Below are 11,217 nucleotides of genomic sequence, written 5' to 3'. Positions count from 1 at the left end.
AACCGATGACCTCACCCATTGTTTTATCCTCAGACTTCAGTTCTTTCTTCAAGAGCTCAGTGAAATGAAAGTGGATCCATATAACAGTGAACCTGGAGGGGAGCATTTGTTGTATAATTTTTTTCTAGTATATAATTGTACCATTGCCCAAGGAAAAGAGCAGATCAAGGTGACTTCAGCAGATTCTTGTAGAGCTTTTGTTCCTAGAATTCATGGAAGCATCAGGTCCAATGTCCTAAGTTAGAAACTTCTGCTTGCAGATCCTAGATGCAGAGATGCTAGCTTTGTAATAAGTCATTATAACTACTTAATTTTATCATGAAGCAGAGGGTCGCATAAAACTTGAGGTAGTACTGTTATAGTCAGTTTAACTTCTTGATTTTCTCTTTTTCCTTCTTTTCTATTCCTGTCCAACACACATCTGGTTCTGAGAAAAAATGCTGGGCTGAAGTTCCTGACTTTGCTTCCTGGTAACTATATCATTGCAGAGGTGTCTCTGTGATTTGGTTTCTTCATGTGTAAAATGAGGAAAAACAACGTCTACTTCACAGAGTAGCTATGAGGATTACATGCATTAATTAATGTGAAATCACCTTGTGTAGAATAAGCAGTCAATAAATATTATTATTACGAATACTGTTGTTATAAGCATCAGCAATTGCAGTTAATTATGATTCCTTAAACACAAAATAAGAAAAATGGGTAAGAGTTAACATTTAAGAAAAAAATAAAGAAACATGGCTAAAACAATTATTTCATTGAAGAAAACCATTTGGCAATACACATAGGAAGTAAATCTAAGCAGGATAAACAAAAATAAATCCAAAATTTGAAGCATCTGTGACTGCAGACTACAAAAGACAAAGATCTACAGATGGCTAGAGGGCAGGTGAGCCCGAAATTGGGGCTTAGTCCTGGAGGGCTCTGGGCTTCCCTCAGGAAAGAATTCAAGAGTGAGCCAGTGGTGGAAGAAACAGCTTTATAGAGGTGGTAGTGTCACAGTTTTGTGACTGCTCCTGCAGAGAACGGAAGCTCAGGGTACTTCTGCAGTCATGTTTATACCCACTTTTAATTGCATGCAGATTATGGGCAGTTTATGCAGAAATTTCTAGGAAAAGGTTGGTAAGTTCTGAGTGCTCAGGTCATTGCCACAGAAGAGCAGTCACTCCCAAGTGTTGCCATGGCAATGGTAAACTGACACAGCACACTGGTGGCATGTCTTATGAAAAGCTGCTTCCATGTTTTAGCTAGTCCTCAATTTGGTCCTCTGTCTGCTTCTGCTGCTGCTTCTCAAGCAATCCTCTTTCTGCTGCTTGGGCTCAAGCAATCCTCCCGCCTTGGCCTCCCAAAGTGCTGGGATTACAGGTGTGAACCACCACATCATGTGGCCAAAAATGAATGTTCTTTTTTTTTGTTTGAGACAGAGTCTCGCTCTGTCACCAGGCACCAGGCTGGAGTACAATGGCACGATCTCGGCTCACTGCAACCTCCGCCTCCCAGGTCCAAGCAATTCTCCTGTCTCACCCTCCCGAGTAACTGGGACTACAGGCACGCACTGCCATGCCCAGCTAATTTCTGTATTTTTAGTAGAGACAGAGTTTCACCATGTTGGCCAGGATGGTCTTGATCTCTTGACCTTGTGATCTGCCTGCCTTGGCCTCCCAAAGTGCTGGGATTACAGGTGTGAGCCCCCGCACCTGGCTGACAATAGATATGTTTGATAAAAATAATAATTTAAGGCATACTGAACTAGATCTTTCAAGTCACCTGATAACCATCAAAACTGCAGATGTTAAATCTTCAAATTCAAAGTATCTATGGAAATCATAGGATCGTGCTAATAGATTTTTAAAAGGCATTTTTAAAATTAAAAATCATTAAAAAAATGGTCACCACCTCTACTTTTTTTTTATTTAAAAAATCCTCTGAAAGATTAGGGCCTAAGAGATGCTCTCTTAAAATTTAGATGACATTGGCCAGGTGCAGTGGCTTACACCTGTAATCCCAGCACTTTGGGAGGGCGAGGTGGGCGAATCACCAGGTCAAGAGATCAAGATCATCCTTGCCAACATAGAGAAACCCCATCTCTACTAAAATATAAAAATTAGCTGGGTGTGGTGGCATGTACCTGTAGTCCCAGCTACTTGGGAGGCTGAGGCAGGAGAATTGCTTGGACCCAAGAGGCGGAGGTTGCAGTGAGCTGAGATCACACCACTGCACTCCAGCCTGGCGCCTGGTGACTAAGTGAGACTCTGTCTAAAAAAAAAAAAAAATTAGATGACATCACATCATACCTAAATATAAACTTTACTTTAAAAGGTGAAGGCTGCACAATAAAACTACCATTAGATGAGCATCCAGTGCAAGGCTTTATTTTGGGATGGAGAATGAGACAAGTTAAGATAGAGACAACTGGTAAACCTCATTATATGACTTTTACCAAGCACATAATGTCAAATGCAATTAGAAATGGAATTTAAAGACAAATCATGATGAAAACAATGGCTATGAAATATGTGTCTTTCAGGTATAAAGAGCTCATAGAAATGTGTAAAAAGGATAGCAACACTTAAATTTGTCTTCGATTGAAAAATGAATGGGCTGGGTGTGGTGGCTCACACCTGTAATCCCAGCACTTTGGAAGGCCAAGGTGGGTGGATCACTTGAGGTCAGGAGTTGGAGACTAGCCTGGCCAACATGGTGAAACCCTGTCTCTACTAAAAATATAGAAATTAGCTGAGCATGGTGGTGTGCGCCCGTGGTCCCAGCTACTACAGAGGCTGAGGCACGAGTATTACTTGAACCCGGGAGGCAGAGACTGCAGTTAGCTGAGATCACACCACTGCACTCCAGCCTGGGTGACAAAGTGAGACTCCATCTTAAAAAAAATAAAAGAGAGAGAGAGAGAGAGAGAGAGAGATTTGATAGCTGTACATTTCAACAGGGAAATCTGCCTTTGTGATTCATTCAGGAACATTTGTTTAACTCATCATAAATGCCTGGTATATTTCAGGTTCTGCACATACTGCTGAGAGCAAGATTCACAATCCCAAAAATGCCTTAGCATTTGTGTGATTGAGGGAAGGATTGAACTCCCACCAGAGCAGTTTAATTTAGAAGAAAACATCTGAGGCTCACGCCTAGTAATCCCAGCATTTTGGGAAGCCAAGATGGGAGGATCGCTTGAGGCCAGGAGTTCAACACCAGCCTGGGCAACAGAGCAAGGCCCCATCTCTATTTAAAATACATACATATATACATACAGATATATATATAAATAAAGAAAAAATTTGATTCTTGACATTTCAACGTGTATTTTCTTGCTATTTTCTTCTTTCTTAGCTGCCGTGACAAAGTGCTGCAAAACAAGTGGCTTAAACCCACACACTGTAGACACACACAGTCTACGGTTCTGTAGACCAGAAGTGCAGCATGGGCCTCCCAGGCTGAAGCCGAAGCCATGGTTGGGTTGCATGTCTTCCCAGATCCATAGGGGAGAATCCATCTCCTTGCTATTCCCAGCTTCTGGAAGCTGGTCACAGCCCCGGCTCATGCCCCCTTCCTCCATTGTTGAAGCCCTTCTGTCACCTCTCTCCGACTCTGACTGCCCTGCTGCCTTTTTCTTTCACTGAAAACGACCTCGTGATCACATTAGTCCACCCACAGAATGCAGGTTCACCTTTTCATGTCAAGGCCAGGTGATTTGTAAACTTAATTCCACCTGCAGCCATAATTCCCTTTTGCTATGAAGTATGACATATTCACGTTCCAAGCATTAAGGTGAGGACTTCTTTGGGGAACCATGATTCCACCTGCCGCACACAGACGGGCTGGATTCTCAGCAACCCCTGTGTTGTTTTCTCTTCTTTTTCTCCTCCTCCTCCTCTTCCTCTACCCCTTCCTTCTTTTTCTCCCTCTCCCTCCTCGTCCTCTTCCTCCTCCTCTTCTCCCTTCTCCTCCTCCTCCTCTTTCTCCTCCTCCTCCTCTTCCTCCTCCTCTTCTCCCTTCTCCTCCTCCTCTTTCTCCTCCTTCTCCTCCTCTTCCTCCTCCTCTTCCTCCTCCTCCTCTTCCTCCTCCTCCTCTTCCTCCTCCTCCTCTTCCTCCTCCTCCTCTTCCTCCTCCTCCTTTTCCTCCTCCTCCTCCTCTTCCTCCTCCTCCTCTTCCTCCTCCTCCTCTTCCTCCTCCTCCTCTTCCTCCTCCTCCTCTTCCTCCTCCTCCTTTTCCTCCTCCTCCTCTTCCTCCTCCTCCTCTTCCTCCTCCTCCTCTTCCTCCTCCTCCTCTTCCTCCTCCTCCTTTTCCTCCTTCTCCTCCTCTTCCTCCTCTTCTTCCTCCTCCTCCTCTTCCTCCTCCTCCTCCTCTTCCTCCTCTTCTTCCTCCTCCTCCTCTTCCTCCTCCTCTTCCTCCTCCTCCTCTTCCTCCTCCTCTTCCTCCTCCTCCTCATCCTCCTCCTCTTCCTCCTCCTCCTCCTCTTCCTCCTCCTCCTTTTCCTCCTTCTCCTCCTCTTCCTCCTCCTCTTGTTCCTCCTCCTCCTCTTCCTCCTCCTCCTCTTCTTCCTCCTCCTCCTCTTCCTCCTCCTCTTCTTCCTCCTCCTCCTCTTCCTCCTCCTCCTCTTCCTCCTCTTGTTCCTCCTCCTCCTCTTCCTCCTCCTCTTGTTCCTCCTCCTCCTCTTCCTCCTCTTCTTCCTCCTCCTCCTCTTCCTCCTCCTCCTCTTCCTCCTCTTCCTCCTCCTCTTGTTCCTCCTCCTCCTCTTCCTCCTCTTCTTCCTCCTCCTCTTCCTCCTCCTCTTCTTCCTCCTCTTCCTCCTCCTCCTCCTCTTCTTCCTCCTCTTCCTCCTCCTCCTTCTTCTTCATCTTCTCCTCCTCCTCCTTTTCTCTTCTCCTCCTCCTCCTTTTCTCTTCTCCTCCTCCCTCCTCTTCCTTCCCTTTTCTTCTTCTTCCTCTACTTCTGCTTCTTCTTTCCACCATCCCTATAGTTATTGCAATACCCACTCCCTGATCCCCAGATCCATTTAATACACTGTCCTTGGATAAGAACATATCAGATATTAAACCATAGAAATAGACCCAGATCCTATGCTTGATCTTAGCTAAAGTGCCGAAAAGTAATCTCATTGTTCTTTCGGATTAAAAGTAACATGCGTGATAATTGGCTTAGATTTCCCTGAAGGCAAAGTGCAGTGTGAGACATTAACTGTGAGGACATAGACAGAACCAGGTAGTGAGGTATTTTCTCATTTAGATTTGGAAAACATTCCAAAGATTTCACAAAAGAATGTGACTTCATGACAGTGGAAAGAAGAAACATTTCACAGCAAAAGTTGTGGTTATGCAACTCTCACCCATTTCTCACATTACTCTAGTTGGATGAGGGAACGCTTGATTGAATAAACAAAACCTGTGATGTTTCATTTTTAATTTCATTTTATTGTTTTTGAGACAGGGTCTCCCTCTGCTGCCCGGGCTGGAATGCATTGGTGCGATCTCAGCTCACTGCAGCCTCCACCTGCCTGGCTCAAACAATCCTCCCAACTCAGCCACACAAGTAGCTGGGACTACAGGTGCACGTGACCACATCCAGCTAATTTTTGTATTTTTTGTAGACACAGGGTTTTGTCATGTTGCCCAGGCTGGTCTTCAACTCCTGGCTTCAAGTGATCCTCCCACTTCAACCTCCCAAAGTGCTGGGATTACAGGCATGAGCCACTGTTCCTGGCTCTTTAGTGTTTTAGATTTCTGGGAACAGAAGAAGAAGAAGAGGAAGGAGGAGGAGGAGGGAAGGAGAAGGAAGAGTAGGAGGGAAGGAGAAGGAAGAGGAGGAAGAGGAGAAGGAGGAGGAGGAAGAGAAGGAGAAGGAGGAGGAGGAGAAGAAGAAAAAGAAGAAAAGGAAGAAGGAAAAGGGAGAAGAGGAGGAGGAGAAGGAGCAGGAGGAGAAGAAGGCAGAGGAGGAGGAAGAGGAGGAGAACCTACGTTGACAGCATGACATGATGGTTTCCCCAGTCCTTCCTCCTGGATTTAGGAGTGCCGGCAGTGAAACTCAAAGAGTGTTGGTTCTGTGCTATGCATTTCTCATGTCAGGCAAGAACATGAGGGCTCCAGCAACGGCATTTTACAAAGCCTGCCTCATGCCCCTTTTCTATGCTACTGCACCAGACTTTTCCACCCTCTTGCCTCAGTGGGAACCTGGGCTCTAAATTCACCTAGAGTGAAACATACCTGGCTTCACACCACTCTCCAGCATTTGGCCAGAGAAATCAGTATCCACCCAAGCCTCCCCACATCCAATGCACACACAACTAGCCATAAGAGAAAAATGTTGCATTGAACACTTCTTAAAAATGACAAGACAGGCCAGGCATGTGGCTGATGCCTATAATCCTAGCACTTTGGAAAGCAGAATGAGGCAGATAATTTGAGCTCAGGAGTTCCAGACCAGCCTGGGCAACATAGTGTCATCTCGTCTCTACTAGTAATAAAAAATAAAAATGGTAAGACAGAGTTTATTCAGGCTACTACAGTAGCAGAGAGGCTTTAGAAGAGAACTGAGTTCAAATTCAAATGCAAGAAGACAGTTGGGAATTCATAGCCAACCAAAAGCAGAAAACAGGGACGAAAGATGGCTAATAATGCGAGAGCACTTAATTACCCATGATGTACTAAATTACATCGTGGATAGGGGGTTCTTGTTAAACTGCCTTAAGAGGATTCTTGCTAAAGTTCATTTGAAGATTCAGACGTCAAGGGTTGGAGCTGAGGAACTTGATCGTATATGAAGGGTAGAGGATTTTTGCTAAACTGAGTTAGCAAGATTTTACCCTAAAGTGAGGCTTGGAAGATGAACACGTAAATCCAAGGTTAAGACCTAGCCAAGAAGAAAGCTCAGGGGAGCATGACTTAAGTTTCATCAAGGAGGGGAGTCTTTGTTGAAATCAGCAACCTAGGGGCCAGGTGCAGTGGCACGTGCCTGTAATCCCAGCACCTTGGGAGGCTGAGGCAGGTGGATTGTTGAGGCCAGGAGTTTGAGACCAGCCTGGGCAACATAGTGAGAGCCCATCTCTATAAAGAATAAAAAAGTAGCCAAGAGTGGTGATGCCTGTAACCCCAGCTACTCGAGAGGCTGAGGCTAGAGGATCTTTTGAGCCCAGGAGTTCAAGGCTGCAGTGAGCTATGATCCTGCCACTGCACTCCAGCCTGAGTGACACAGAGAGATCTTGTCTCAAAAACAAAACAACCTCCCCATAAAAACCTAAAAATAATGCAATAACAACATCTTTTGCAATTTTTGACGTTTGAAGGTAATCTATTTCACTGAGCTCCCCTGCATCACTTGTCTTTAATGCTGTTCTCAAATTGTGTGTGTGTGTGTGTGTGTGTGTGTGTGTGTGTGTGTATACAGAGAGAGAGAAAAAGAAAGAAAGAGAGCAGCTAGTAGGTCCCTACATCACCCCAAATCCGTCACTTTCTCTTCATTCAGTTCTGCAGTGGCACAATCTCGTCTCACTGCACCCTCTACCTCCAGGGGTTCAAGCCATTCTCCTGACTCAGGCTCCCGAGTAGCTGGGAATACAAGCGTGTGCTGCCACACCTGGCTAATTTTTGTATTTTTAGTAGATACCGGGTTTCACCATGTTGACCAGGCTGGTCGTGAACTTCTGAAGTCACATGATCTGCCTGCTTCGACCTCCCAAAGTGCTGGGATTACAGGAGTGAGCTGCAGCTCCCCACCCGAGTCTGCTATTTTCTTTCCTTCCTTCCTTCCTTCCTTCCTTCCTTCCTTCCTTCCTTCCTTCCTTCCTTTCTCTTTCTTTTTTTTTGACAGAGTTTCGCTCTTGTTGCCCAGGCTCACTGCAACCTCTGCCTCCTGGGTTCAAGTGATTCTCCTGCCTCAGCCTCCCATGTAGCTGGGATTACAGGTGCCCGCCACCACACCCAGCTAATTTTTTGTATTTTTAGTAGAGATGGGGTGATGTTGCCCAGGCTGGTCTCGAATTCCTGACCTCAGGTGATCCACCCACTCTGGCCTCCCAGAGTGCTAGGGTTACAGGTGTGTCACGGCTCCTGGCCCCAATTCTGCTATTTTTTTAAATCCCTCTTTACATTGTAGCCACACTGCAGACTTTGACCGGAATGAACCAATTCATTATGCCCCCACTTCACTAACGTGCCACTAGGAGCCGCTAGACAAACATTTCTCAACTACCTGGTCAATGCGTTCAAGCATGCTGCAGGTGTTCTTGCCAGAGACTTGTCATTGATGTTTTCTTGAGCCATTAGGAGTAACAGACTCGGTTTATTTTATGTTAATCCAGGGGATACGATGGTAGATACTTACCAACCAGACATGTCCATTTCAGAGAGTCAAAGTAGCCAATCTGTCCTCCACAATTCAGCATTTTTAGAAAATTAAAAATGGTAGTAAAACATGCAGACTCTAAAACCCAATGTCTGCTTTTCGAGTTATTTCTGTCTATTGGCTAGGAAAAAATAAGTGTCACTTCTCTGTACTGCAACATCTCAACTTTAAAATGACTACAATAGCAAACACTTCATAGAGTTGTTGCAAAGATTAAATAGATAAATATGCTAAAACACAAGAGGCTGGAACAAGCACTTTAAGATGACAGTAATTTTATTTTATTACAAGAAAGACTGAGGTTAAATTTTGTTTACCCAGAACTTAGATTAGGAAGAAATGGTCATTAAAATCTACCAAGTCACCATTCTGTGCAATACATCACTAAGCTTATTGCTCCTGAGAGGGGATTGATTTATTAATTTGTCCACATTGTGAACATATGTCAAAGCATTCCATGGTGTACCACATACATATGCATATTATTTGTCAATTAAAAATAAAAATAAAATGGTGATAAAATAAGAGGTGTTAAATGAATGTCTAAGAAACATGAGGTAGCAGAAGTAGGAGTCTTACTCAAACCATCTGCCCTGATCTCTCTATCATCCCATGCTGGGATGTGAAAAGTCACATATTAAGAGGACAGGGGGAATTGAGAGAGAGCGAAGGATTGACAGAGTCTTCATCAGGGACATTCCACCCTCATACCATGAACCTTAAAGAGGTGAGTTCTGGAAGGTGTCTGAGAAGAGATTTTCTGGAATTTGTGGTTTTGCCAGAGAGCTGGCAACATGGTGATGGGAGCAAACCCTTCCCCTTCCTTCATTATTGTATTTTCCAAAACCTGCTGCAATATTTTTGAGAATTGTTAAGATGGTAGGAAGAAACACCTCCAGAGTGCCTTTGTGTTTTCTGTCCTGCATGTTTGCCACATAGAACATATACCACAGGTATTAGTCTGTTCTCATGCTGCTGATAAAGGTGTATCCAAGATTGGGTAATTTATAAAGGAAAGAGGTTTAATGGACTCATAGTTCCACATCACTTGGGAGGCCTCAAGACCATGGCAGAAGGCAAAATGCACATCTTACATGGTGGCAGGCAAGAGAGAAAAAAGAACCAAGTGAAAAGGGAAACCTCTTATAAAACCATCAGATCTCGGGAGGCTTACTCACTACCATGAGAACAGTATGCGGGAAACCACCCTGTGATTCAACTATTTCTCACTGGGTCCCTCCCACAACATGTGGGAATCATGGGAGCTACAATTCAAGATGAACTTTGGGTGGGGACACAGCCAAACTATATCACCTCAGATATGGAGAGACTGAAGAAATGAATGTGCCATTTTGGTTTTTACAGAGTGTTTCAAATTTGCAAATGCTCAAGATTTTTATCCCTCAAAGACCTTTGAGGAAAAAGTTAGTTGATTGACTCCAGCAAAATGGAATGTGACTCCAAGAAAGGTGAGAGTAGCCAAGTACAATGGCTCATGCCTGTAACTACAGCATTTTGGGAGGCTGAGGTGGGAGGATCACTTGACTCCAGGAGTTCAAGACCAGCCTGAACAGCAAGTGAGATCTCGTCTCTACTAAAAATTTGTTTAAAATTGCTGAGTGTAGTGCTGCATGCCTACAGTCCCAGCTACTCAGGAGGCTGAGGCAGGAGGATCACTTGAGCCCAGGAGATTGAAGCTGCAGTGAGCTATGGTTACATCACTGCACTCCAGTCTGGGTGACAGAGCAAGACCCTGTCCCAAAATAGTAATAATAAAAAGAAGGGAGCACACAGGAAGCAGTGCTGAATAAATGAATGTATAAAACACAGTTAAGTATGAATCTGTTAGCGCATAGCTATGAAAATAATCTGGAATTAATGTTTCACATGGGAGATAATTGAAAGAGCAGAGAAGAAAGAGAGAATGAGCCTATGTTCACGTTTTCGTTTCGTCTGGGAAGAAGACATAGATAATGACTATCTTTATATTTGATAGAAAATATCAGCTTAGGCGGTTGAAAGGTGGTCACCACCAGAAAACTAGAAAACATTTGTACACGTTTCAGAGCCTTCATGGGAAATGCATGGATTGAAGAAAACCTGATTCACGCAATCAGAGGTGGGTGGGAAAGAATGACACCAAAGAAGTGGAACGTCTGATACATGTGAAAAAGGGGAAATAATATGAAACGAAAGCGCGGGACTCAGTCCCAATGTAGCAGTGATCATAATAAACATGAATGGATTAAAATTCCTTTTAAAAAAGATAGACTTTCTGAATGGGAAAATAAGCATAAAACCCAGACATACATTAGTGCAAGAGGCAGCTTAATTAAAAACAAGGAAACAAAAAAGTTAAATACAAATGGATGCATTTGACATGATTCTGTTTCACTGTCCAATCTAAGTAATTGTCAATTATTTTATAGATTATCCTTCAGTTTTTGTTTTTTTTTTTTTTGAGACAGAGTCTCACTCTATTACCCCAGGCTAGAGTGCAATGGTGCAATCTTGGCTCACTGCAATCTCTGCCTCCCAGATTTAAGCAATTCTTGTGCCTCAGCCTCCAGAGTAACTGGGATTAGAGACACCTGCCACCACACCTGGCTAATTTTTGTATTTTTAGTAGAGACAGGGTTTCACCTTGTCGGCCAGGCTGGTGTCGAACTCCTGACCTCAGGTGATCCACCTGCCTCAGCCTCTCAAAGTGCTGGGATTACAGGTGTGAGGCACTGTGCCCCATCTTCAGTTTGGTTTTGTCCAGTGTTTTCTCATGATTAGATTGAGGTTATGTATTTTTGGCAAAAAAAAAAAAATCAGAAATGATATAAGTTTTCAGTGTGTCATGTTAGGGAGTGCATGATATCT

The sequence above is a fragment of the Aotus nancymaae genome, unplaced genomic scaffold, assembly GCF_030222135.1.
Source record: "Aotus nancymaae isolate 86718 unplaced genomic scaffold, 86718_ANA_hifiasm-v0.15.2.pri h1tg000058l, whole genome shotgun sequence".
NCBI lineage: Eukaryota > Metazoa > Chordata > Mammalia > Primates > Aotidae > Aotus > Aotus nancymaae.
The sequence above is the reverse complement of the archived record's forward strand: the minus strand, read 5'-3'. Positions refer to the sequence as shown.